The sequence below is a fragment of the Monodelphis domestica genome, chromosome 1 (genome assembly GCF_027887165.1).
Source record: "Monodelphis domestica isolate mMonDom1 chromosome 1, mMonDom1.pri, whole genome shotgun sequence".
In the NCBI taxonomy this organism is placed as follows: Eukaryota; Metazoa; Chordata; class Mammalia; order Didelphimorphia; family Didelphidae; genus Monodelphis; species Monodelphis domestica.
The window spans coordinates 274133558-274161274 of record NC_077227.1 but is presented as its reverse complement, the minus strand read 5'-3'; the positions used below and the strand labels follow the sequence as shown (position 1 = coordinate 274161274).

General features: G+C 37.4%; 1 protein-coding gene across 7 annotated transcripts in view; it reads right to left on the bottom strand.

The window, feature by feature from the left end:
- The window catches only part of SYNE2 (spectrin repeat containing nuclear envelope protein 2), a 416774-nt gene extending 403496 nt beyond the window's left edge, over window positions 1–13278 (bottom strand). For 5 of the 7 annotated variants that reach the window (XM_056810871.1, XM_056810867.1, XM_056810872.1 and 2 more), the window contains exon 1: window positions 12784–13021. The gene's annotated coding sequence lies outside the window, so the exon portion shown is untranslated. Of the gene's footprint in view, window positions 1–12783 lie in introns of all 7 variants that reach the window. The other 2 variants (XM_056810866.1, XM_056810870.1) reach the window with 2 other exon arrangements.
- Between the last annotated feature and the right edge of the window lie 14439 nt (window positions 13279–27717).

Here is a 27717-nt window from a genome sequence, read left to right as displayed (position 1 = left end):
ACACTATTCTCTTCTAGTTGTCCTTTTATCTTGACAGATCCTTCTCAGTTTTATGATTGGTTCTGCTCCTTACCTTGATGCCCAATAATGATCTGTCCTGATCCTTTTTTGCTACTCTTTCTTTACATTTTCTTTTCCTTTGGGGATTTTGTTCCCTCAGAGGTCCAGTTATGATCTCTATGCAGGTGACTCTCAAAATTTATATATCTCTCCCTAGTTCTCTAATCAGTTTCCTCATCTGTAAAATGAGGGGTTTGTCCAAGATTACCTCTGAAGTCCCTTCAGCTCTATATCTATCATCATTGATCTGCACTTGGTTATACTGATGGTATCTCAAACTCAACATGTTCCAAACTGTCTGACCTCATCATCTTCTTCCCTAAACCACCTATGAAAACTCCTCTCCATTCACAGTCGACTCTCAAGACTTCAGTTCCTCAATCCCTTCTAACCTGAACTATTATAAGAGCTTTCTTCCTGCTTCCCAAGCTCTCCTCTATTCCACTCCACCCTCATTCAGCTAGTAAAAGCATCTTCCTAATGCACAGGTCTAGTCTTGCCATTCCCTCACTTTAAAATTCCACTTTGCTAGTAGGAAAAAATGCAATTGTTTGGCCTGACATTTGAAGCCCACAGAATCATAGCATCTGAGAGTAAGAAGAGTCAAAGTCCATCTCGTCCAACCCATACCTAAAGAGCCCCTTTCAAAATATCCCTGTAAAGTGGTCAACCTGCTTCAAGCATTCTTTGTTTGAAGACATTCAATGAGGGCCAAACCACTGGCATCTCAAAGCAACCAATTCTACTTTTGCACAAATTTATGTGCAGCAAACTAGCATTTATTAAGTGTCTACTATCAAATGAGCTACAATTTGCAAAGCACTTAGCACAGATCCTGGCACAGAGTAGGCACCTAATAAATATTTATTCTCTTCAGGCTGAACACTGAACAGGAGCTTGTTCTATGCCTTGGAGTTTATATGTTACCATTACTTCCCTTCATGTTTTTCCTTCCTCCTACATTAAAATATAAACTTCTTGAGGGAAAGGAATTTCATTTTTATCACTGTATCCCCTGGGTCAAGTACAATATTTGTTTCCTGAGAGCACGGCAGTGAGTTCTTAATAAAAATTTATTGGACTGAATTGGATAGTGGTTCTACTAGATAACTTGAAGAATCTCTTCCAACTGAGCAATTCTATATATGATGATCATAAGTAAAGGGGGAATTTTTTTTAAACTGTTCTAATACCTAGTAGGTACATTATATAGGAAACAGACTTTGGAAGTCAGATGAGGCCCATCATCAACTCAGCAGACCAACCACAATCCTATTCTATGGTAGAACTATCCTATTCTCATGGTAGGAAGATGTACAATAGGAGCTCATAGCCTAGAAGAATTGGAGATTAAGAGAAAGGAGAAATAAGGGGAAAGAGAGTCTCTCATCATAAAAGAAAAAAGGTTAATGATAAGTAAAGATAAAATATTGAGGGCCCTGAAACTAAGTTGAATTTTAAAATAATATCAAACATCCTCTGGAATATATGGATAAGCCCTCTAAAATAGGTTTATATCTTTGCATAAACCACTGTTACCTAGTATACTGTGGGGGAAAAAAACTATAAGCAACATAAATGTTTAAATTTTTTTCAGTGGCTAATAGTCCCTTATAACAGTTGATAAAAGTAACTACATCAGTCCAAGTACATTACAATTTTGACAATTCTCCCTTCCCTAATCTTCCTTTAAATTAACATAGTTCAGTGTCACCCACCAAACTATAAACTGACTAATGTACTTCAGGATAATTAATATTTATAAATAATCCCTGAATGTTAAAATTTTTTTAATGTAATCATTATATAAATTCTAAAGCCTTTTCTTGGAATATAATTAATCTTTGAGAACTATACCCTTTTCAGAGCACTTCCTACATAGGAATATATAATAGAAGATGAATAAGCCAGAACTAGAACTCTGAGTAAAAGAACTTTACCCTTTCCAACCTTGAAAGATGGTATAATTCTGTACCAGCCACAGAACAGCAAGTCCAAGCAGGTTTTATTGGAGTCTATTCTGAATAATGGCTCTTCTCTCCCTCCTTCCCTCCCTCTCCCTCCCCTCCCTCTTCCTCTCTCTCTCTCTCTCTCTCTCTCTCTCTCTCTCTCTCTCTCTCTCTGTCTGTCTGTCTATCTGTCTGTCTGTCTGTCTGTCTCTCTTTCTCTCCCCTTTCTCTCTATGTCTCTCTCTCTCACACACACACATATGCATGCACACACATATACATGCATACATACATAGAGATTAGATAGGTAGAAAGTTCATAATGGATCATTCTATCAGCTTAGTACACTCATAAACTTTTTTAGAACATTTTGAAAACAGTATTTTGGCCCTAAATAAGCCATTGCTTTAAGGTGTACCAAACAAACAAACTGAAACAATGTCTTGGATCATTTCTACAAATACTTTCACTGTCCAGACCTGAAATGGTGCTGCAGTTGCTAAGAAAAACAATCTGGCAAATAGAGATACAGTGTGATGACTCACAGAAAGTTCAGGCATACTCTAAAACTTCTAAAACAGAAGCTATCAAAGACTACAATTCTTTGCAGTATGTAGGATTTTCTTAACATAACCAAGAAACTAAATAGATAACAAACTAGATTAAATATTGTTTATCAATTTAACTGTTACCTAAATTCTAATAATTTATTAGCAGGCCATTTTTTAAAGCTAGATAAGGAGAATGACTCCTACCCAAAAAAATGTTAGAAGCAATACAAGAGACACAAGGCATCAATCTCTTCTAGTAAATCTGATTTGGGATTTTTGTTTTAATCACTTTTCTTGTAACAGATCTAATTTATCACACCACTTTGGTTATTTTTTGTGGGTGAATGAATGTTCCTCACCATGCTAATACTGCCAAACTAATCAAATAAATCCCCTTGAAGCATGTGTGGTTTCTATGCTAGAAGGGACTTGTAAGGTCTTCACCTAACTTCCCCATATTCTAAGTTGAAAATGGAGACCTGGAAGCCATCATTATTATGGGGGGGGGGGGGGAATAGCCTAGATACAGTATTTTGGTAATGCTAAGCAGCTCTTCATGATTTTTGGTATTAGTATGAATATGAAAAACATTTTAAATTCACATTTTAAAACTTAGTTGAGATTTTTAAATTTATATAAATGAGGGTATCAGGATACAACATATCTTCCAGAGCCCTGAAGAAAAGATTCACTTAACCTTGTGCTTTTTAATTCATTTAACAAGCTTAATAAATATTAAGCACTCACTGCATACAAGGCACCCAGCTAAACAAAATGTAGATACTTAGAAGAAGATTATAGAAAATTAAGGATTCAGAATATGGTCCTGGGATTACACCTATGCAAACTGAGTATGACATGGTTGATGATCCAGCAAAAGAGCTTGAGAAAAACCAGGCAGACAAGTAGGAGAGCAAAGAAGAGACAGTGGTATCACAAAAATCCAAAGAGAGGAGAGAATATCGAGGAAAAGACATGATTGATAATGTCAAATGCAAGAAATCAAGAAGGATGAGGACTGAGAAAAGGTCACATGATTTGTCGCTTAACAGACAGACATGAGTTATTATTACAAATCTCCAAAGGAGTTCATTTTTAATTGCAACACTATGATTTCTAAAATACAATAATGAGATTCAAAAATGTAAATACCTTTCCTCAAGAAGCTTATATTTTGTTGCAGAAAAACAACATGTACACAGAAGTCAATACAAAATATCTTCACAGTAGAAACAAAGTAATTTCTGGGAGAAAAGGGAACTGGGAACTGGAGGGGAATTAATAGAGGCTTTCTGTTGGAGAGTTATACTTGAATTGAGCTTTGAAGAAAACTAGAAATTAGGTAAAACCAAAGTGAGGAAAAAGAGAGAATGAATTCCAGGCATGGTGTAATGTATAATATCCAGTACTTGGTACACAGTATAGGCTTAATAAAGGGATATGGAGAAATTGGGACAGTAAAACACTATGGATTTGTGAACTGATCCTACCATTTTGGAGAATAATATGGAATTATGCCCAAAGGACATACCCCTTTAACCCAGCAATAGCATTAGTAGCTCTATATTCCATAGAGATAAGAAAAGAGCCTATATGCACAAAACGTTTATAGCAGCTCTTTATAGTGGTGATAAAAATGGGAAATTGAGGGACAACCCATTAATTGGAAAATGGCTAAACAAGTTGTAGTATATGGTTGTGATGGAATACTAATGTGCTATAAGAAATGATGCTTTCAGAAATATCTGTAAACTTCCATGAACTAATGCAAAGTGAAGTGAGCAGAACAAGGAGAACATTTTGCACAGTAACAGCAATATTATACTATGATCAATTGTGAATGACTTACCTATTCTTGGCAATACAATGATGTAAGAAAATTTCAAAGTACTCATGAAGAAAAATCCTATCCACCTCTACAGAAAAAAATTGATGAAGTTTGAATGCAGACCAAAGCATACTTTTTAAAAACTTACTTTATTTTTGTTTTTTTGGGCTGTGTTTCTTTTTCTTTCTTTTTTTTGAAACTCTTACCTTCCATCTTAGAACCAATGTTCTAAGGCAGACGAATGGTAAGGGCTAGGCAATGGGGGTTAAGTGACTTGTCCAGGGTCACACAGCTGGGAAGTGTCTGAGACCAGAATTGAGCCTACAACCTCCCATCTCTATGTCTGGTTCTAAATCCACTGAGCCACCCAGCTGCCCCCTGATCTGTGTTTTCTTTGACAACATGAATAATATGGAAATATGTTTGGCATGACTATGCATGTATAACCTAAATCAAATTGCTTTCCTTCTCAAGGAAGAAGGGAGGAAGAGAATTTGGAACTCAAATTTGAAAAAAGCAAATGCTAAAATTTGTACTTACATGTAATTGGAGGAAAAGAGAAACGATTTTAAACACTTGTTAACTTGACTTAACTATGCCATTTAGACTGAAAGAAGTGTGAAAGAGAGTAATGCACAGTAATCCTGGGAAGGTGGACTGGAAACATACTGTAAAGGACTTAAATTGGACAGTATATTTTATCCTATAGACCTAAAGAAGTCATTCCTGCAAATTATAGTGCCATTGTCAAACCTGTAATTTAAGAATATCCATTTGACAGCTATGTACAGGATTGGCAGGATGGCAGTAGAGACAGTAAGACTAACCATTGTGTGTTAGAGGTAAGTAGAGCTGGAGATAAGGGAACAGACTTGAAATATACTGTGGAGATCAAATTGATGGCACTGACAAAATGATTGAATGTCCAAGGTGAAAGAGTGAAAAAAAATCAATGACTCCTATGTTGTGAACTTAGATAATTGGAACAATGGTGATATCCTCAACAGAAATAGGGAAGTTAGGAAGAGGGGGAAATTCATTGGGGGGGGGGTGGTAGTGTTAAGACAATTAGACTTATTGAACTAGAAATGTTCACAGAGCATTCAGTTCCAGATGCTCAATAAGCAGCTGGGATGCAAGACATTCAAAAGTAAGACTAAGGATTATATAGGGGGCAGCAAGGTAGCACAGTGGATAGAGCACCAGACCTAGGTTCAAATCTAGCCTCAGAAACCTCTTAGCTGTGTGACCTTGGGACAAGACACTTAACCTCAGTTGCTTAGCCTTTGTTGTCTAAGACAAAGGACAAGAATTTTCTTTAAAAAAGAATGATTTATATAGATCTAGATGTGATCTACACAGAAGTAACTAAACCCATGTGAGGTGATGTAGATGCTTAGATTATAGAAAAAAAGAAGAAGTAAAGATTCAGAATATGGTCCTGGGATTACACCTATGCAAACTGAGTATGGCATGGTTGATGATCCAGCAAAAGAGCTTGAGAAAAACCAGGCAGACAGGTAGGAGAGCAAAGAAGAGACAGTGGTATCACAAAAATCCAAAGAGAGGAGAGAATATCAAGGAAAAGACATGACTGATAATGTCAAATGCAAGAAATCAAGAAGGATGGGGACTGAGAAAAGATCACATGATTTGTCACAGACAGACATGAGTTATTATTACAAATCTCCAAAGGAGTTCATTTTTAATTGCAACACTATGACTTTTAAAATACAATAATGAGATTCAAAAATGTAAATAACTAAAAGCTAGTTCAAAAATACTTGTTGATTAAACCTTGTGACTAACCTCCCCCAACAACTAGTAGCAATTCAAGTCAAAATAGCAAGTACTTATTAAGCCAGGCACTCTGTTAAGTGCTGGAGATACCAAAGAAAGGCAATATAGCCCTTGCCCTAAAGTTTATAATTTAATAAGAGAAGGCAACATTCAAAGAGCTAAGGACAAATCATAAAAGTAAATTTAAGATATTCTCAGAGAGAAAACACTAGCATTCAAGGAGACTAAGAGATGCTTCCTATCTATAGAAGGTAGGATTTTAGCTGAGACATGAAAGAAGCCAGGTGGAGGGAGATAAGGAGAGGAAGAATTCTAGTTCCGCTGTCAAGACCCATTTGATACTTCCTAGAAACTTTTCAACTTTCTCTTTGGGATCTATCCTTTTCATAATGATTTAAAATATGCTACATATTAATATATCTGTCTACACAAATTAAATATGGCTTTTATAAACCCCAGCATTTTTGTCATGAAAATAATATAAATAGAATATGACAATATATAATTTAAGAAGGTCATTACTTAAAATGTTCTTCATCAACTCACACTGACAACTATCTACTTGTGGTTTTGTAGTCTTTCTTTGTCCTTACCTGTACACTAGGTAAATAAGTTTCCATATGACCTTTGCCTCCACTTTGTGGGGAAATTTTGAAATATCATATTTCAATTTTATTTGTATAATATCTTTATATCTCAGGAACATATTCCAATTACACTTTAAAAATCTACATTTAACATTATAATATAAAAAATAACATTTTACATTACATATTTACATTGTTTTAACCCCAGCATATAATACCACTATTTTGACATCTATGTTTATATTCATATCACAATTAATGCAATCATCTGATGAATCATTAATACTAACCAATGGCTTCGTGCAACAATATAAACCATCACATTTCTAAGACAGTAAAATCTTTAAAGTTGTAAAGGAACACAGAAAACATGTAGTCCAATGTCCTGCTTTTACATATGAGAAACACAACAAAGTATACTAGGGAGAAAAACACTAAATTTGGATGTCAGAAGACCTGAGTTTGAGTCCCAACCAGGCCTAGTTGCTTCACCCTGGATGAATCCTCTCTCTAATCTTTAAAAAGGAGAAAAAAAGCATTTATAAGTATCTCCTATTTTTCAGGCACTGTGCTAAGCACTTTGTAAATATTTGATTGATCCTCACAAAAACCCGGGGATGAAAGTCCTATTATTATTTCTATTTTTACAACTGAAGAAACTGAGGTAAATAGAGATTAAGTGTCTTGTCCAAAGACACTCAGTTAATAAGTGACTGAAGTTGGATTGAAACCAGGTATTCCTGACTCCAGGCCAAGAGTTCTATCCACTAAGCCACCTAACTGAGTTACTCTCATTCATCTATAAAATAAAATAGATGGACTAGATGATCTTTAAATTACCCTTCAATTCTGATGATCAATGATTCTCTATCAATATTTATCTTATTATCTCCTAGTTATGCATTTTATATGTACATGTAACATATTTAAATGTTCATTGATGAATTGGAAGCAATATAAAAGGTTAAAAATCTATGGAACCAAGTTGATCAATAGACCTGGGATTTCTATGATTTTATTAGCTCTGTGACTCTGGGAAAGTCATTTAGTCTCATTTGGCTCAGTTTCTTCATCTCCAAAATAAACTGGAGAAGAAAATGGCAAACCATTCCAGTATCTTTGCCAAGAAAACCCCAAACAGAGTCATGAAAAGTGTGGTATGACTGAAATGACTAAATGACACCAACAAATAAAGTATATCTGAACCTACAGAAAAATTTCCTGAGCAATCACCATCAAGTAAAGGTAGAATATTTACCTTCTAAAATCACTAAAAAGATAAAATACTTTTGAAATATTAGGATGAAAGATCAATGAAAAGGTCAGCATAGGTTTGATTTCTTCCCCTTTGGTCTCTATTCTAATACAAAGGCTAGGGGAAAGAGAGCAAGTTATTGCAAATAGCTATAGAATTTTTAAATTTACGGAGTTAATCAAAAGACATTTAGTGTACCTGGCTGTGTGCCAGGCATTGTGTTAAGTACCAAAGATAGAAAAAGAGGCAAAACACAAAGTTTGCAGAAGATATATTTTAATCATATTTTTAAATGTCTTTATTCTGAAATGATGTCCTTCTTTTTGAAAGTTTGGCAGATTCATTTTTAAGGAATGTAGTAATAATACAACTTCAATATTTTTCTGGATTATATAAGGTTTATTGTTAACCTTGTTACTGTTTTTGGACAAGATCTGTGATTTTATTTTAATTTTGTAAGGAAATTCTTTTACCAATGAACTCCATTTGCCTCCCAATTTATAGCCATTGAGTTGACTGTGTCAGGGGGAGGTTAGGTGACTTTCTTAGGGTCAAACATTCAATATATGCCAGAAAGTAATCTTCTGAACACTGAGGAGTTAGGTCTCTTTATCCATTGTACCATATAGTGCCTTTTTTGCTCATCATCTCAGGTGGGATGATTTTACTTTTCTCACTTGGTACCAATAAGGGCCATAATTCACAAATAGATGAGGAATGACCAGATTTACATTTGGGGGCTGGTGTGCATTGTGCATTTGATAGAATGCTAGGCCTGAAGTCAGGAAGATTTATCTTTCTGAGTTCAAATCCAGTCATTTTTGGAAATGATGTCAAACAATCTGCTTAAGGCTCCAATCAGGAGGCAGCTGAGTAGCTCAGTGGATAGGAACTAGACCTAGAGACAGGAAGTCCTAGGTTCAAATATGGCCTCAGATATTTCCTATTTGTGTGACCCTGAATAAGTCACTTAACTTCCACTTTCTAGCCCTTACCACTCTTCTGCCTTAGAACCAATAAGGTTTTTAAAAAATGTATAATAAAAATGTATAATCAAGCTAGACCTAGAAAAATGGTTCTTCAAAGGTACACTTAATATCTAAAGTGAATAAAATCTGATTAAGTGATGAAGGATTAAAAATCATGAGTCAAAATCTTGTGACCTCAATGCTAAATCATGTACAAGTGTAGATAAAGTATTTGTTAAATATTGAAAGTTTATCAAGCTATTATAAGAAACTAGCATTTATACATTGTTTAAAGTTCTGCCAAGCACTTTATGAACATCATATCATTTTACCCTCACAAAAATCCTGGGAGATATGACAGATGAGGAAATGGAAAATGAAGGAAAATATGAACAGTAATTAAGTGACTTTCCTGATATCATACAACTAGGAAGTGTCTTAGTTTGGATTTGGACTCAAGTCTTCCTGACTCTGGGTTCATTTCTCTTTTTTCCCCTGCTAAACAGAGTACATTGTGTAAATTAACAAAGCTTATGATTTTACTCTGCCCCCCAAGTAATTCATGCAACACTCTAAGTCCTAAATAAATGTTTTGTTGAATGGAGTTAAATTTTTTGCAACAATTTTAATATAGTCACTTTAGAAAATCAAAACCTTGTTTTTGTTTATGAGAGGTTTTAAGAAATTTTAAAATTTATATCTTAATACCTCATATGACTAATAAAAAAGGAATATGCAAAACAATTGGTTTGCACTCCCAGGCCTACCTTTGGACTATCCCAAAACATTTAAAACATGACAGGGATATGCCACATAATGATTTACAGCAACTGAGTTTTATATTACACAGACACCTTTAGTTCTGTGTGGCAAAAATCTAAAATGAGTACAGAGAACTTGAGTTCTTCAAATTTGTCTCAAATTGCATTAATCTGTACAAATATTCTTGACATTTCTTAAGTGGGTAGTCTATTTAATGAGTTTTAAAGCAACATCAAAAACATAAATCTGAGTTTACAAGCACAAACCCATACCATTCAAATCACATTTTTTTCAATATTTAAATTAAACAAATGTCTTGCTGGATCTCTGAGTTCACAAAAATCCTCAGATTTGGAGAGAAAAGCAACGTTAGGGATGGTCTAAGCCAACCACCTTATTCTACATATAATCATAGAATTTCAAAATTAAGTGGGACTTCAATGGCCACCTAGTCTAGCCCATACATAAAGAAATCCCCACTATACATATACCCCAAAAGTGGTACTACAGGCTCTGATTAAAGACCCCCAAGTAGGAGGCAGACTACCACCACCACCAAGGACAACAATCCATTCCACTTCGGACAGCTCTAATTGCTAGTAAGTTTTTACTTACATCAACCATAAATTTGCCTCTGCAATTTCTTCCCATTGTTTCTTCTGGTCTTGCCTTATTAAACCAAATAAAATAAATCTAACACATTAAAAAATGACAGCCCTCAAATACTTAAAAGACAATTATCTTCTCCAGAACTAGAATGCAATCTCTTCTAATTTCTAACTCCCAGAATCCCTAGTTTTCTTCAAGGCTCAGCTCACTTACCATCTGCTACAGTAAGCCTTTCCTGATCTCCTAAATTGTTATTACTGTCTTCCTCCTCCTCCTCCAATTATTATATATAAGCTTATATTTAAGTGGTAGCTGGGCCTGGTAAAAGAAAGTTGGGCTCAAAATCAGGAAAACCAGGGTTCAAGTGTGGAGACTGACAAACACTGAGCATGTGTGAATGTGGGGAAGACAAAGATCCCAGTGCCTTAGGCAAATGGATAAGACTATAAATTGCAGGCAGAGCAGATGCAAATCACCAAGGGTAAAGGGAATTTTCTCACCTGATAGAGGGAGTTTCCTAAACCAATGAAATCACAGGTCCAGCCCCTATCCCTAGTCTAATATTTACATGTGCCATCAACCCAGTAGAATGGAAGTTCCTTGAGGGACCAGGGGATTTCATTTGTCTTTGTATCTCCAGATCCAACAAAGTGAACAGAGGATAGGGACTAAACCTTGGATACAGGTTAGAGGGATAGCAACCCCAGGTCTGCCTAGCCTATAGTGTGTACTTTTAATAAATGCTTTTTGGATTAAATGGTACATACTAGAGACAGTCTCTGCCATTCACAGCAAAAATATTACTCATACACACATGATTCCACTTGTTCAAACCCTTCCCAATGAGTAGCTTCTCTGAAAATATATTAAGAAAAGCTAATGAGAAGCCTTCTGCTGTTTTACTGTAGAGAAATCAGTGAAGAAGTCATGCATTAAAACTATAAACGCACAAGAATTGTTATGTGGGGGAAGAGGGGAGTTGAACACCCATCCTAGATCACTTAAAATGTCCCTGTCGGAACTGCCTTAATGTTAAGGGTTGGGTAGGAAAGGTAGAGTATGTCTAATTACACTTCCCACTCCTAAAATTTTCATGGAGTTAACTGAACCTAATCAAGAACCCAGCATGACCACAGGAGTTAGGCAATGATGCCCTTTAGCGCTGTGCTCAGAGAAACATACGACACCTAGCATGAAGTCAAACTTCGATGGTAGAAAAGGTACGACATAAAGTAATCTAGTTGAAGGGCTGGAATGAACTATCCTGTCTTGGTTATGACTTGCTGATTGTTGTATTAGCTGCATCTCCTAGTATCTCAGACGCTCCCGTTCAAGAAAAGGAAGAGGGGGGGGGGGGAAGGGAAGGGAAGGGAGGAGAGGAAAAAAATAACTTAAAAGAAATAATAACCGATCACAAAGCCAAAAACCACATTGTACTTTTCTGGCTTCACTAAAATAAGATCTCCAACCTTGTTCTGGGCAACAAGATCTGATTTCCAAAACCTTTCGTGCGCCCCCCATTTTTATTTAAAGGAAAAAAACAACCTGCCCCAAGAAGGTGTTACAATCAGAACGCAAAGACAATTTCAGACAACAAAGACCCGAAGCAATCAAAATGGAATTATAATCCGCGCTGTATTACCAGCCACCGACGCGGAGATGGATTTGCTACCAGCTCCAGCCTCCTACCCACCTACACCTCCCCCACCCACCCACCTCCTGGGAATCTAAACTGCCCCCATCCCACCCCATCCTGGTACCCAGAGGCGGACATAGCTCCTCGCCCGGGATTTTGCAATCTCTCTGCAGCTTTTCCCAAAAGCTGTATTGCACGCAGTGTTCAAATTCTTTCCCGCCCAGGCATGACGAGAGGAACGATAACAATCGGCTAATACAAGAGAGCTTTGGGGTTGGGGGGGGGGGGGGGGGGGAAGTGTGGAGGGGAATGAAGAGGAAGGAAAAAGCTTGAACCTGAGGCTGAAAGTCTAAGCTCCAGGTTGGTGGTAGCTATGGGTTGAGCCCCACCGAGGCTACCCCTTTTCCGAGGTAGGCGGGCAGGCGGCCCAAAGGTGACACAAAGAAACAGAGACAAACGCCAAGCCCGGGCGCTCGTTCCAAACCCCTGCGCGCTCCGCCCGCTGACAACTTTGCTGCGCCCCCAGTATATCCTGCTCTGTTCCCCCAGGCAAACTTTCCCGCAGCCTCTAGGCCAGCCCCGTAGTCCTTGCTTGGTCTACTATGCCTTCCCTCTTCTTCATCTCCCCCCATCTTCTTCCTCCTCCCGGGGCTCAGGAAGATTTCCATCCCTAGCACTCGCCCGCCCCCCCCCCCTCCTTTTCTCCTCCCCTCTCTCCCCGCCACAAACCCGCGGCGCAACGCTCAGAGGCTTGGAGAGCCAGTGCGGCCACACTCACCAGTCCGTCGCCCAGCCGAAGGGCGCGGGGCTGGAGGCGCTGCAACAGCTCTGAGCACCCCTTTCTTCTTTCTCCCGGGCTCGAGCTTTCCCTTTCTCTCATTTGTTTTTTCTGTGCAGTCGGTCGAGGCGCTCGGCGCTACACTGCCCGCTCCGCTCCTTGGCGCTCGGAAAGCGGTAAACCACGCCCCACGCCTTCCCCGCCCGCCAGCCCGCCAGCCCCGGGCTGCCTAGACTCCTGTTCTTAGAGCCGCTGCCAGCACCACCCTCCCTGTCCACTTTAGAGCATGTCCGTAGGGAGCTGGGAGGCGGAGCGCCCCATGGCTGCTCACTCCTAAGCTCAGGGCGTCAGGACTTCCGAAGAAGAAACTCCAGCTCTGCAGCTCGCCGGAGATGGGGACAACTTTACGTTTAGTCAAAACTGCAGTTCTGTCAAGCCCCAGAGTAAGTGGAAGGGCCTGGGGTACATGTGAGCCTTGCCAGCAAACTGTGTCCCCTAATATAACCAAAAGCACCCTAGGCCCGCGGATAGGGCTTATTTCAGGGAGTCCACTCCTTGGAGTTTACTGAACTCTCCTGGACTAAAAAAAAAAAAAAAGACTAAGAGTTGACACTTGGGGACTCCTGCCCCTTTTCTTGATGCAATATCATTCGGTTTTAGATCAAGTCACTCTGTCTCTCTGATGGTGATAATTGCTTCCCAGTTTTCCCTTCCCTATAAGGTTCCTCCTACCAATAAAACACAATTGTAAAACACTCTGAACAGCATTATAGAAAGATATTGTATTGATACACAGTATCTAGATTTCTACATAAACAAACACTGATATTAAACAACTCTGGCTTCTGGTGCAAAGTTTTGTCTTTTATTACCTAATTCTTAAACTCAAGTCATTCTACAACAAACACATAATTTCAGAGAAGTGGCCCTCAGTGCTCAGAGGCTATGCCAAGAGAGTACAAGGTCTTGCAGGTACCACCTAGGTCAGTGATGACAAACCTATCGCACATGTTCCAAAAAGAGCACACAGAGCCCTCTCTGTGGGCACACCTGCAGTTCCCATCAGAGTTCAAAGCCAGAGGGACCAGTCACTGTCTCTAAAAGGTTCACCATCACTGACCTAGGTCAACATATCATGTGCTCTTAGGGGCTTGAGGAACCCTCCTTTCCAATTTTAAAGAGGCTCTTCAGCAGAAGATTGGCTACCAAATACTGACTTTTTTTTTTTTACTATACCAACTCATGCAACTATTCAGCAAGGTTTTCTTTTGAAGAGTTTTTGACATGAATTTTTGGAGTTAGTTTACATACTTAAGCATGTATATATTGTCTACTATGTTCCAAATATGCTTTTCTGATTGACTGGTTTTATAAATATTATCTCATTTGAAATACTGAGTATTCAGTTAGAACTTCTTATTCTGGATTTAGTTCCACTGCATCTTAACTCTTCAACTAGAAATGTTCCATATGTCCCTCAAATTTTGCCACTTCCAAAATCATTTTTACTGCTCATCCCAAACCTACTTATTGATTTTACTGTTAGTATCTATGATACTACCATTCTTCCAGTCTGGTATGATAATAACTCTGGGGCTCTCTTTTTCTCCTCTTGTTCCCTCACCTCTCCTATCTAATCAGTCAATAACATTTATTAGCACCTACTGTATGCCAGGCATTATACTAAATTCTGGAGATGCAAAAAAAAATAGCAAAGTAGACCCTGCTCTCAAGCAATCTAATATCAGCACATTAGAGGTTACAATATGAAGTGATGATGAGTTCTTGATATAAGTGGGACAAGAGAGAAGAACATTTATCACATCTAGTTCCCCCCCTTTTTTTCTCTCTGTCTCTCTCTCTCTCTCTCTCTCTCTCTGTATCTCTCTCTCTCTCTCTCTCTCATTTGACTGATATCAAGACCTCATCACCACTTCATATTGTAAGCTCTAATGGACTCATACTACTTGCATTTTCTTCTATACAATAATCCCTCATGGGACTGGTCAAAGAATTTTTCTTCTGCATTAATTTGGTCAGGTCCTTGCAGTGCTCAAAAGTCTTCAAAAGGTAGGAGGTCACTTTGCCACTGAGAAAAGTTCACATTTCTTTGTTATTCAAAGTTCTCCGTGATATAGCACTGCTTCATATGATTTTTACAATATATCTTAGCTAAACAGAACTACTCTGTGTCCCAGGAACATATCTTCTATTTCTTGTGTCTAGACTTTTGTCCATGTTTCCTATGCCTGAAAAATCTTCTTTTCCCCTCTTTGCCTGTGGATTTCATATCCATCCTTTAAATTCCATCTCAAACACTCTGTCCTACATGAAAACCTTCTCTGATTCTCCCTCTCACAGTAATAATTTTTCCCCTCACACCTCACATAACAGTTTATCCCATAACCTTTCTAAAACAGTACTACAGTTATATGTCTTATTTCTATGATAGAATTTAAGTCATATAAGGACAGAGAATGTGTATTTAGGATATTGAAAAGATCACTGGGTTAAATTATTAAAACCCAGGTTCAAATCTCAGCTGTTAACCTGTTAAATTTTGATACTGCTTCTTCACAGAATTATTATTAGTAAAGTTTACAAACCTTAAAGTAGTATTTAAATGTAAGTTATTATTGTTATATTTTGCAAACTTTATATCCCCTCAAGTGCCAAGGACATTTTCCCATACATAATAGGTACTTTATAAATTATGATTAATTGAATCAAAATAACCTATAACTGAGAGAAATAGAGACAGAGAGACCATCAAGCTGACCAAATTAGTTTAGTCCAATTGAATTTAAAAATCAGGCACTTTCAAGCTAATCTAGTAACTCACAGAACAGCTAGATATAATAATAATGACAATGTTTTAACAATAACAATTTATAGCCAAATTCCAGGTCAAAGTAAAAATACTTCAAGCAACCAGAAAGAAATAATTCAAATATTGTGGAGTCAGAATCATTCAAGATTTAGCAACTTCCATGTTAAAGGAGAAGACTTGGAATATGACATTGCAGAAGGCAAAAGAACTAAAATTACAACCAAGAATCACCTATCCAGCAAAACTTGGTATAATCCTTCAAGAGGAGAAATAGATATTTCATGAAATAGAGATCTTTCAAATATTCTTGATGAAAAGATCAAAGCTGAATAGAAAACTTGACATTCAAACAGAAAACTCAAGAGAATCTTAAAAGGGTATATATAAAAGAGTAATCATAAGGGTCTCAATAAACTGTTTATATTCCTGTATTCAAAGATGATAAATATAGCTCCCAAGAACTTTATTATTCCTAAGGCAGCTGAAATGAATTTGCATATACAGAAGACATGGGAGTGACTGGATTATGTTCAAATAATCTCCAAGAAAAATTAAGAGGGGAGAAAGAAGGATGCTTTGGGAGAACAGGGAAAAGAGAAGGGAGAATGGGGAAAGTTTTCTCATGTAAAAGAGGTAAACAAGGAAGATCTTTTACAATGACAGGAAAATTCAGGGAATATAAGACAATGCTTACACTTCAGTCTCTCAGAATTGATTCAAAGAAGTAAGATTTTATATCCACACTTTTATACACATTTACCCTCTGTCTTAGAATTGGTTTGATTCTAAGGCAGAAGAACAATAAGGCTAGGCAATGGGGGTTAAGTGACTTGCCCAGAGTCACATAGCTAGGAAGTGTCTGAGGCTAGATTTAAACCCATAACCCCCTTCCCCCAACTCTGGGCCTGGATTTCAATCAATCGAGCCATCTAGATACACCCTATATATGCACACTTAATGATGCATAGAAAAGTAATTTACCCAATAAGGAAATAGGAGGGGGAAAGAATAAGAGAAAGGGAAGGAGGATGATTTTTTTAAAGGACTGATGATTAAGGGAGGCATTGATTTGAAGCAAAATAGACTTTTGAAGAGGAACAGGATTAAGAGAGAGGAGGAGGAGGAGGAGCAAGAGGAGGAAGAGAAAGAAGAAGATGATGATGATGATGATGATGATGATAATTCAGTGGAGGGAAATATCCAGTAATCATAAGTGTGAATGTGAATACAATGAGCTCAAACATAAAATGGAAGTAGATAGAAGAACAAATTTAAAACCAGAACCTAACAATAATATTTACAAGAGACTCACTTGAAATGGACAGATGAATAGAGTTAAAATAAAGGACTGCAGTAGAGTTTCATATGCTTCAACTGAACTAAAAAAAGCCAGGGGCAGTAATCAAGATCTCAGACAAAACAAAAGCAAAAATAGACCTAATTAAAAGAGATAATTGGGGAAACTACATTTTGTTAAATGTTTTTAATTTAAAATGTTAAGTATAAAAAATAGACAATGAAGTAATATTAAAAAATTATAAGCAGGTTTATCTGATAAAGACTCACTTCAACCACCCAATAGCCCAATGGGAGTGCTCCCTTCCTCCCCTGTGTGGGGTAAAGGGGGGGTGCCCTGAACTTGGTGTGAGAGAGGAGCATGGCATGAAGTCTCTGAGGAGGTGGGAGAGAAGAGCACAGCACTTGGTCCGAGGGTTGGGGTGGAAATGGGGCCTGGCACTCCATTTCTAAAAAGTTCACCATCCCTGCCATAGATAAATAATTGTTAAAATTTTAAGAAGAAACAAAAGGAGAATGGCCCCACAGGATATACTCTTGAACTTGAAGGTCAATCACTGGAGAGCAAATCAGAGAAAATGCTAAACTGTTAGGAACTAATTCAAAACTGGGGGCACTTGGGTAGCTCAGTGAATTGAGAGCCAAGCCCAGAAATAGGAGGTCTTGGGTTCAAATCTGCCCTCAGACACTTCGTAGCTGTGCAACCCTGGGCAAGTCATTTAACCCTCCATTGCCTTGGTCCTTACCACTCTTCTGCCTTGGAACCAATACACAGATTCTAAGACAGAAGGTAAGGGTTTAAAAAAAAGTAAAATCAGGAAAATTATATGTGCAATGACTACAACATTATAAAATAGAAAGAACAATAAAAATAAAATTGAATGCTATAAAATGATAAAGCTTGGCTATCCCAAAGAGAGTTCTTTTCTAACATTCACCTTTCTCCATTCTTTGAAGAAAGAAGGAAAAATGAGGGGGAAATGTGGAATTTGACCTAGGTCTTAAAAGAAAACAGATCTGACCAGTAGTTCAGAATAGGGATCAGAATGAAATAAAGATCTAGACTTTTAACAAAAATATGCCATCTAACATTTAACAAAAAGAAGATGTTGTGGGTTGGGCCTGACTTAGGCCAGGTGTTTAGTAGCTTAGGTCTGATACTAGAAATAACTAAGACTCAATAGTTAATAAAAGATTTACTTAGCCATGGGAGAGGAAGGACAATCATCAAGGTTATTTAATCAAAACACCACATTGATTCAGCTGAGTTTAGCTTCCCTGTTATTCATGCTGTCATTCCATAGTAAAATGTTTCAAAAATGGGACTGGAGCTCATGGCCTTTTGTAATTAGACAAGCAGGAAGACACACCAATAACCTGTTCCAGTCTCCTGAACCAATCAAATCTCAACAAGAGTTTTATTACTTCTTAAGGAAAAGAAATAGCTTAACCCTTGCCCAAAGGGTTGAAAACATTACTCCTATCTGAAAGGATTACTTATGTAACACTCAATTTACATTTACATTACTATTATTTAACTCTGTCTGCTATAACTCCTAACCTCATTTTCATTCTAATCATCCTAATTCCTGGGTAATCCAAGAGTACATTTGTATATTTCCTGATCAATTACTAAATTATGATTAATTAAGCATTTTTCATTAATTAATCAATTAAGCTTAAAATCTCATATAAGTTTTAATTGGAAAAGCCTCTTTCCTTTAAAAGAGATAGAAAAATACCTAATTTCCAAGATTTAAATCAAGATTAAAGTTATTACTTATATTTATAAAGTAATCAATAGTAACAAAAGCCCATAATTATTTATATTTTAGCTATAAGAAAGATCACACTAAAGTCACCTCAAACCATTATAACAGAATCTGACTTCTAAAAATGAAATCCTATCATTCAATTCACTCAAGATAACAAGTCTCTACTGAAGAATTCTTTTCATCCTTTTTCATAAGATAAAAGTTAAAAGACTTCTAACAGGAAAGAGGTTTTCTTCATCTACTTTTTGTTTTTCTCCACAATTTCTCTCAAACTATCTCCCTTGTCTTCTCAGTTTCTCTATCAAATGATATCACTTAGGATAACAGTTGAATTATTACTTTCCAAACTATTTCTTAATAATAATAATAACTTGCGTCTACATAGGATTATTGAGTTTGCAAAGAACTTTACAAATATCTCATTTTATCCTCTCAACCCTCTGGGACATAGATATTATTATTAACCCCAAAAAGTAGCTTTAGTGACTTACCCAGGGTTATCTAGCTAGTATTGTCTGAGGCCAGATTTGAACTTGGATTCTGGCCCAAGTTAAGCATTCTATCTATCTACCTTGCCATCTAGTTCTTTCTTCATTTAACAATAGAAGGAATATTCTACAACTACATGACATTGATTCAGATGGGCCAATCTTGATTAAGTGGGTACATATGTTCTCTGCCCATGTATTTGCCTGACATGTCCAGTTAAAAAGGAATGTCAAGCATAATGAGCCCCTCAACAAGAAGCTCTGCCAATAGTTTGAGTCTTATTCCCCTGGACCTAATAAATCCAGAGGCCAATTTATTTGCCTTTTGGGAAAAATTAGACTATCGTCCATGAAACAGATGCTACTCCTACCAAACCATGAAATTTACTGAGACTGAAAATTCTTTACTGATAAGAGAACATGCAAAGATAATGAGGTTTTTTGCTAGACAAAAATATACCACCAAATTAATAGGACTTTGTTGCTGAAAGATACATATAATAAAGGCAAGAACTAAGGCTGTCAAGACCCAATCTCTACTTTGAGCTTCAGGCCCACATCACCAATTGCTTATTATTTATTTTAACCTGAATCTTCTAGAGATATCATGTACTCAGAATGCCCCAAGCTCTACTCATTTTTCTCTCTAAACCCTTTTCTCTTACAAACTTCCCTATTTCTATTAAAGACTATTCTTCTAGGGTATCAGGTTCAAAATCTTGACATTCTTTTAAAAGCCTTTTTCTTACCTCATCTTGAAATGTCTACCTTCATAATACCTCTTCCATCCAACCTCTTAACATTTTCACAGCAACCACCTTAGTTCAGGCCCTTATTATCTCTCAAGCAGACTATTATAACAACCTCCAATTGGTCTCCCTGCCTCAGGAGTCTCCTTACTCTTAAATTATTTCCTTAAATGAAAACCTGACCAGTGACCCGCCAGTGGTGTCAATTTTTTTCCAAGATAAAATATAAACTCCTCTGTTTAGCTCTTAAAGCCCTATACTACCTTGGCTCCTACCTTTCCCAGTCTCATTAAACATCATCTGTCCCCTCCTTCATTCTGTGATCCAGTCACACTTCCCTCTCTGTTCCTCATAAATGATTTTTCTTCTCTCTTCCTTTGCACCGGTTGTTATTGACTCTTCCCTGGAATGAGCTCCCTCCTTACTTCCATGTCACAGAGTCCCTCTCTTCCTTTAAGGTACAGCTAAAGCATCACCTTCTGTATGATACCTTCCTGATTCCCCCCAATTGCTACCACCCTCACTTCCTAACTACCTTATATTTAACTACTTCATATATTTGGATGTATTATTGTTATTGTTCATTGGTTCAGGTATGTCTGATCCTTTGTGACCCCATGGATTATAGCTATCAATGGGGCTTTCTCTGCTAAGATCCTAGGATGGTTTGCCATTTCCTTCTTCTTTAGATCTTTTTGTCAGGCAATTTGAGGTTAGGTGACTTGCCCAAGGTCACAGAACTAGAAAGTATCTGAGGCTGGAGTTGAACTCAAGTCATTCTTACTCCAGGTACTTCTTGGTATTTGTTACCTCTATATTTATGCCATTTATTTATTATCTATCCCAGTCCTATGTAAGCAGATATGGTTTCATTCTTTGAATGTGTACCCCCAGCACCTAGCACAGTGTCTGGCACATTGTAAGTACTCATTAATTGATTGATAGGTGAGCAGTTAACTATGACTCCTTACTTTTTGTTCTGACATGCTAATCCAGAAGGGATCTTGGAAATGTCTTACCTTAAACCAGCCAGTGATCTGTAACAGATGGCTTCAATCTCTGTCCAAACTAGAAATTAAAAAAAAAAAAGAATAAGATAGTCTTAACCTAGGGTCCCTTAGGGCAGTTTTTGTTAGCTGAGTATAATGGCTATCATTAAAGAGCTATCAGTCTGCTTTTATCAGGAAGCCACTATATCCTATCAAACTAAAGCAAAGATGTTCAGGGTGGCAACCCCAAACAGATTATTATTATTATTATTATTATTATTATGAACTAGGTGCTCATCGGCCACCAATAGCCTTGACACCAGTGGAGCAACATCCACCCCAAAAGATGAACAGTGCTAGTGTCATTGTAGGGGTGAGGAGGTGCTACAGCGGTGACCTTACTAATGGGATATATTGTGGCCATAGGGCCCCGGTCCTTCTGAGGTCTCACAAAGCCCTGTACAAAGGAAAAAGAGGCATAAAAAAGAAGTTCTATCCCAAGCAGGACATGTGCTCAGAGCTTGTGACAAGGTGGTGGGATATAGGACAGAAGCCATCACACATACACAAACACACACTCGAACTTTTAGACAACTCAGAGATGTCATCATGCTTCTAATTCAAAAAGAAGAGAGAAGTTGAAGAGCCTCTTACCACTGTTGCATATCTTGGAATGTTAGAGCAGCAGCCTCTCAGGGAACCCAATCCAGAAATGAGTGATAGATAACCAGAGGTCAGAGGCACAAAGCCCTCTTCCCCCAAAATAGCTACCTTGAAGTTACCAAGAAACAGGCAGAGAATCTGAACCTGCTCTGTTTGAATGGAAGGGGTCCTATTAGACTATGTCATACATGTCCCTTACCAAACAACTAAAATGCTTGTCTCATCACCCAGATCTCCAGGAGTAATAGTCAGCTCATCCTGCTAAAAGTGCTTTATACATTTTTGTTGAATTGAATCGAACTGATAATTGGTAGAAGAAACAGTCTATTGTTAACATTCTTATAATTAAGATTTATGATGCATTTTGCATGTATTATTATGATGATATGATATTTTAACATCCCTAAAAAGTGGGTAAAGCATGTTTTATTATGCCTGTTTTATAATTAAGAAAACTAAGGGGGCAGCTGGATAACTCAGTAGATTGAGAGCCAGGCCTAGAGATGGGAGGTCCTGGTTTCAAATTTGAATTCAGATACTTCCCAGCTGTGTGACTCTGGGCAAGTCACTTGACCCCCATTGCCTAGTCTTTACCACTCTTCTGCTTTGGAACTAATACACAGTATTGATTCCAAGATGGAAGGTGAAGGTAAGGGCTCAAATTCTGATCCTGTGAGTCAAAACAGAATATTCTTTTCACATATGTGTATTGTGTATATATACATATATTCATATATACATATGTAAATTATTACCACAGATTTATCTATGGTTCACTTAACAACTAAAAGAAAAAATCATGCCTGTATTTTGCACCCTTAAACTTAACCAAATGTCCAAACAATTTTCGCAACTGTCTTGTAACAAAAAGAGTAATACTGAAAAAATAATTCAAAATGTATGCTCTATTGATGATGGGTGAGCCTATAATTCAGCTTTGTTTATATGGTACAGGATATGACAAATTCAAATCATGGTGGTGAACTTATGGCACATGAGCCAGAGGGGTCATTCAGATCCATCTCCATGGGTACACATGCCTTCACCCCAGCACAGAGTTTGCCAGAATTCATTACTAAAAAGTCAGAGGGATGTAAGGTTGGCCTTCCCCTTCTCCATGCACACCTGAGTTCTAAAATGTTTGCTATCATTGGATTAGAATATAACTGTATCTCATAAAATATATTTGTATGTTATTGTTTTAATTCAGAAAGAATAGTAATGGTATCATTTTCCTTCACAGGCTATCATCAACCTGGTTTAGACTTGCATTATTTATCAGTGGTAGTTCTTGTGACAATGCGCAGCATTTAGCTAGTGCCTAATACATAGTAGGATACTTAATAAATATTTATTGAATGCCTTAGAGTAAAAGAAAAACCCTAAAAGGCTAGGAATTTCTTCCAGTGATACCATATCTTCTAGTACCATAATAATAAAGTAGCACATATTTATTTTGCATTTATTAGTTTAAAGTACTTTACACATATTATTTCATGGGATCTTCACAAACCAGGTGAGATAAATAATTGTTGTTGTTCAGTTGTTTTCAGTCATGTACAACTCTTCATGACCCCATTTAGGGTTTTCTTGGCAAAGATACTGGAGTGGTTTTCCATTTCCGTATCCAGACCACTTTTAAAATTGAAAAAACTGAAGCAAAAAGTATTAAGACACCTCCCCAGGGTCACATAGTGTCCCTGATAGTAAGTGTCTGAAGCCACATTTGAATTAAAAAAAATGAGTCCTTCTGACTCCAGCTCTCTCCACAGAGCCACTGGCTCCATACAAGTAGTACGGAATTATTATCCTCATTTGTTACCCCCACTTTATTAGGAAAATGAAAGAAAGAGCAAGTGACTTGCCTAAAGTCACAAAATAAATGGTAAAACCAGCACTTGAACTTCACCAAATCTTTTGAGTCAGTACTCTTTTCCCAATATCCTATATTCCTATATCATTCCATACTCTTTTACCCAGTAGCAAATGGGTTTTCAAAAGAGTGGGAAAGAAGAATAAATCAGAGTTACTATGAGGCTACTGATTGTCTTAGTGTGTATTCATTCACTTTTGACACTGGAACTCATTGATCTTTATTCCCATCTAAGAAAACATGATAATCATTATTTTACATCATGTAGACCTATCATCATATTACTAGTAAATGCTGGGAAATCCTTATAGCAATAATCCCCTAAGCAAAGGTTAAATCAACTTTTAAATTAAATATTTCCTTCTCTTGGGGATAGATATAAGTTTTTAAAGAGTAGGGGCCATCTCTTCCTTCTGTTGGATAGGAGAAAGTAGGCACAAAAGCACAATGGTAGTAAGGCAGCGCCTCACTATAGTACACTGCCATGTGGGCAATACATTGCATGACTAAAGTAACTCCCAAGTTGGAACAGCAAGGCTGCAATACTTTTTTTCCCCTCTCTGGAGATTCCTCAAAGTTTGCCTTGGTGTCAGTGATGAATAGTAGTCCTGGTAGGCAGGACTAGTTCTTCTCACAACATATCATCTCTACTGGACAGGTAGCTTATCTGTGCTTGAATCTTGCAGGGAATGATGCCAACACTGGACATCTTTTCAGCCAGAGACTAGTTGTGTTCTTTCAGCAAAGACAATGACTCTTAGAATTGGCAGATCCCACTCCTCTTTGACGCTTCCAGGACCTGAAGCTTGTCACCTCTAAGAAAGAGTTAGTAGAGGTCTAGTCTCTCCTAATTAATAATTCTTCCTCTTCCAAAATAGGTTCCCTCAATGAGGGTCCCTACCTTTACTTGTGAAGATCAGCAAATTATATTTCCCAGCTTCCTGTTGAAGTTTTATGCAAATGACTGGCTAGGGATCAAGGTGTTGTAGTGCATTCTGTGCCTTTGATATTCAATCTGTGCCTTGGAGGTCAAGTTCACTGCCTTTGTGGGTTTTGGGGGGGGAGTTTAGATTTTCAAGCCTCAAATCCCTTCCAAAATATGTAATGCTTCCTTTGCATCTGAAAAGGCAACTCTTTCAATGCCTCTATTTTTGCCTCTATTGACCTTAGTTTTGCCCAATTTCTTAAAAAAAAAAATGCCTTTACAAGTGTAACACTGATGATGATATGCAGTAGTCATTTCTGCTTCTTAGTAGAAAACAAGCTTATTTCATTTTCCAGTCATACGATTACAGGATAATAACTCCACAAAAGTCTTTTTTCAGATACTTCATCTTTATGTGGGAAGTGATGTTGGATTCTTGAGGCTATGCCAGGCAAATTCATGTTCTGACACATTCTACCAAACTGGAAAGCTTTGAGTAAGGTTCAAAAGACAAACTTTGTATGTTGTTCAAGACAAAGGAAGCAAAGTATTGCAATTCTCAGGGTGCTATATTTAGAGTCACAGGACCTGGATTCAAATCCTGATATTTATTACCTATGTGACCTTAACAACTCATCTCACTTGACTGGGTCTCCATTTCCTCACTAATAAAATGAAAGCTTTGGATTAGATAACCTATCTATTCTCCCTTTCAGATCTAAATCTATGAGCCTATGACTAATCTAGCTAAGTATGGAAAAGCTCATTATCGATAAATTGGCAATTGGGTGACTTATTATCAAGTCATAGTAACTCATGCAACACAAAATCAAAATATACTCCTCAAAAGTATCACTCTAGTATTTCATTATGGTATGAAAGTCCCCCTGACGTGTCAGATCCTACCAGTTAGAAATGCTTTAATTATGATTCTGTCAAGAGATAAGGACTAGTCTTGCTAAATTCAGAGATATTCATCACCAGAGGGTCAAGTACCAAGTGTCAAAATATTTTGTCATAAAAAACCCAAAATGTGCAAAAATACAAAAGGGCTTTGAGTCCTAAAAACTAGTTCCACTTATGCAAGCAATAGGTACAGTGGTTCAAGTATGGGGAGAGAGCACTAAAAATCTTGCAGTTCTTAATCTAGAATGTTGATTTAACTGCTGACATGTCCTGTATGATATTTGTCTTATAAAAATTAACATCTATATAGAACTTTTGAGATTTGCAAAGCAATATATATATATATATATATGGAGAGAGAGAGAAAGAGAGAGAGAGAGAGAGAGAGAGAGAGAGAGAGAGAGAGAGAGAGAGAGAGAGAGAGAGAGGGAGAGAGAGTTTTATCATTACAACAAACCTGAGAAATAGGTGCTATTATTATCTCTATTGAATAGATTAAGAAAATGAGGCTGAGAAATATTGTATGACTTGCCAAAGGTTCTATACCTTTTAAGAGTCTGAAGAAAGATTTGAATGTCTCCCTTCTGTGGCATTTGAATGCCAAATCCTCTGCTCTATCACTATACCAAAGTCTCCTGGATCAACAGGTTGACACATCATATACATCTCTGCCTTTTCAGTGTATATAAAAAAAAAGAAATTGCCTACAAATGGAAGGACAGTTGTGAGGTTACAGGTTTTTCTCAAAGGGGTAAATAATATCACTTACATATGACTATTTTTCATTGTGTGGATCACAGTAACAAGAAACATTATTTTATAGACTATTTGGGTGAGATAAACATAGACAAAATTTTGTGAAAATAATTCCAATTTATTTGTCAATATCCATTGCAGAGAAAGATGCAGAAAAATACTATAAAAAATCTTTACAAGTTCTAAACAAATTATCATAGAAATATGTAAGTCTCCTCTGGGTTTTGTCCTCAGATAGAACAGTGCAAGTGGAAGAACCTCTGTCCATTTAAGATGAGTTTGGGCACAGAGTTTATCTATCATGGTTTTTAACTCCTTATTCATTCTTTCTACCTGTCCTGAACTTTGTTGTCCATATGCATTATGGAAATTACCCTTTATTCCCAGAGACATACACTTGTTGTAAAATGCTAGATGTAAAGTGACTTCCCCTGTCTGTCTATGGCATCTGGAATGCTGTATTTAGGAACCATTTCTTTAAGCAATGTTTTCAATAACATGCCAGTGTTGTTTTTCTTTGATGGATATGCTTCTGTCCACTGAGTGAGTCTGTCCACTATGACTAAAACATATTTATATCCCCTGTCCCAAGGCATGTTAATAAAATCAATTTGCAGACACTGAAAAGGCATATAAGCTAGGGGCCGTCCTCCCAATGCCTTGCATTTGAAATGACCTTGATTAAACTTTCTACAGATGTCATAAGTCTGACACACTCTTATAGCAGTTGTTGATATCCTTGGAGCTTCCCAAAACCAGCAGACCTAATCCAGCATGGATTGCGCTCCATAATGACCTCTGGAGTGAATCATATTGCATAGATGTTGGTACAGCCTTTTGGCCAAGATGGGCTTCCTTCCTTTGACTAATTTTGACAGATTCCTTTGACTAATTTGGCCCCTAGATGTTCTTGCCATTACTGGATCTCCTCTTGGCAGTATGCTTGTTTTAGAGAGAAATTCAGAACACGGATATGACCAAATCTGACTGTGAATCTTGCTGTTACATCTGACCTGTGATTTCCTAGGGATATCTCATCCTTGCCAGAGGAGTGAGCCTTGCAATGGATCACTGCCACTTCCTTTGGCAAGTTCACTGCTTCTAAGAGTTGGTTTATGAGGTTCTCATATGCTATCCTTTTTCCAGATATTGTGACAAATCCCCTATTCTTCTAAGTTTGTACTGTGGCAAATAAAATTCCAAAGGCATAAGTTGAATCCTGATATATATTCACCATTTTGCCTTTAGATTGCACCAGCTCTTCTATGAGGGCTCTGAGCTCGGCTCCTTGAGCACACTGGCATGACTAGGTAATGATGCATGCCAGAGGTCCTGTCCCCCATCACAACTGCAGCCCCTGTGATTCTTTTGCCTTTGAAGACATATAAAGAACCATCCAAATATATCTGAAGGTAGTATGGTGTGTCCTTCAGATCTTCTCTGGTTCTATGTACTGTTTCTACAGTCTATATGAAATCATGTATGGGCTTTTCTCCCAATGGTAGGTTGGGGATTAATGTGGCTGGATTCAATGGTGCACATCTATGTTAAAACAAATTGGCAAATTGTCATTTGCCAGCAAAATGACTTCATTCTGAGAAAGCCTTGCATATGTAAATGATTGCCTACTCTGTGATTTTAGCAATTTTCTATCTGGTGTGCATAGTAAACATGGAGCTTGTAT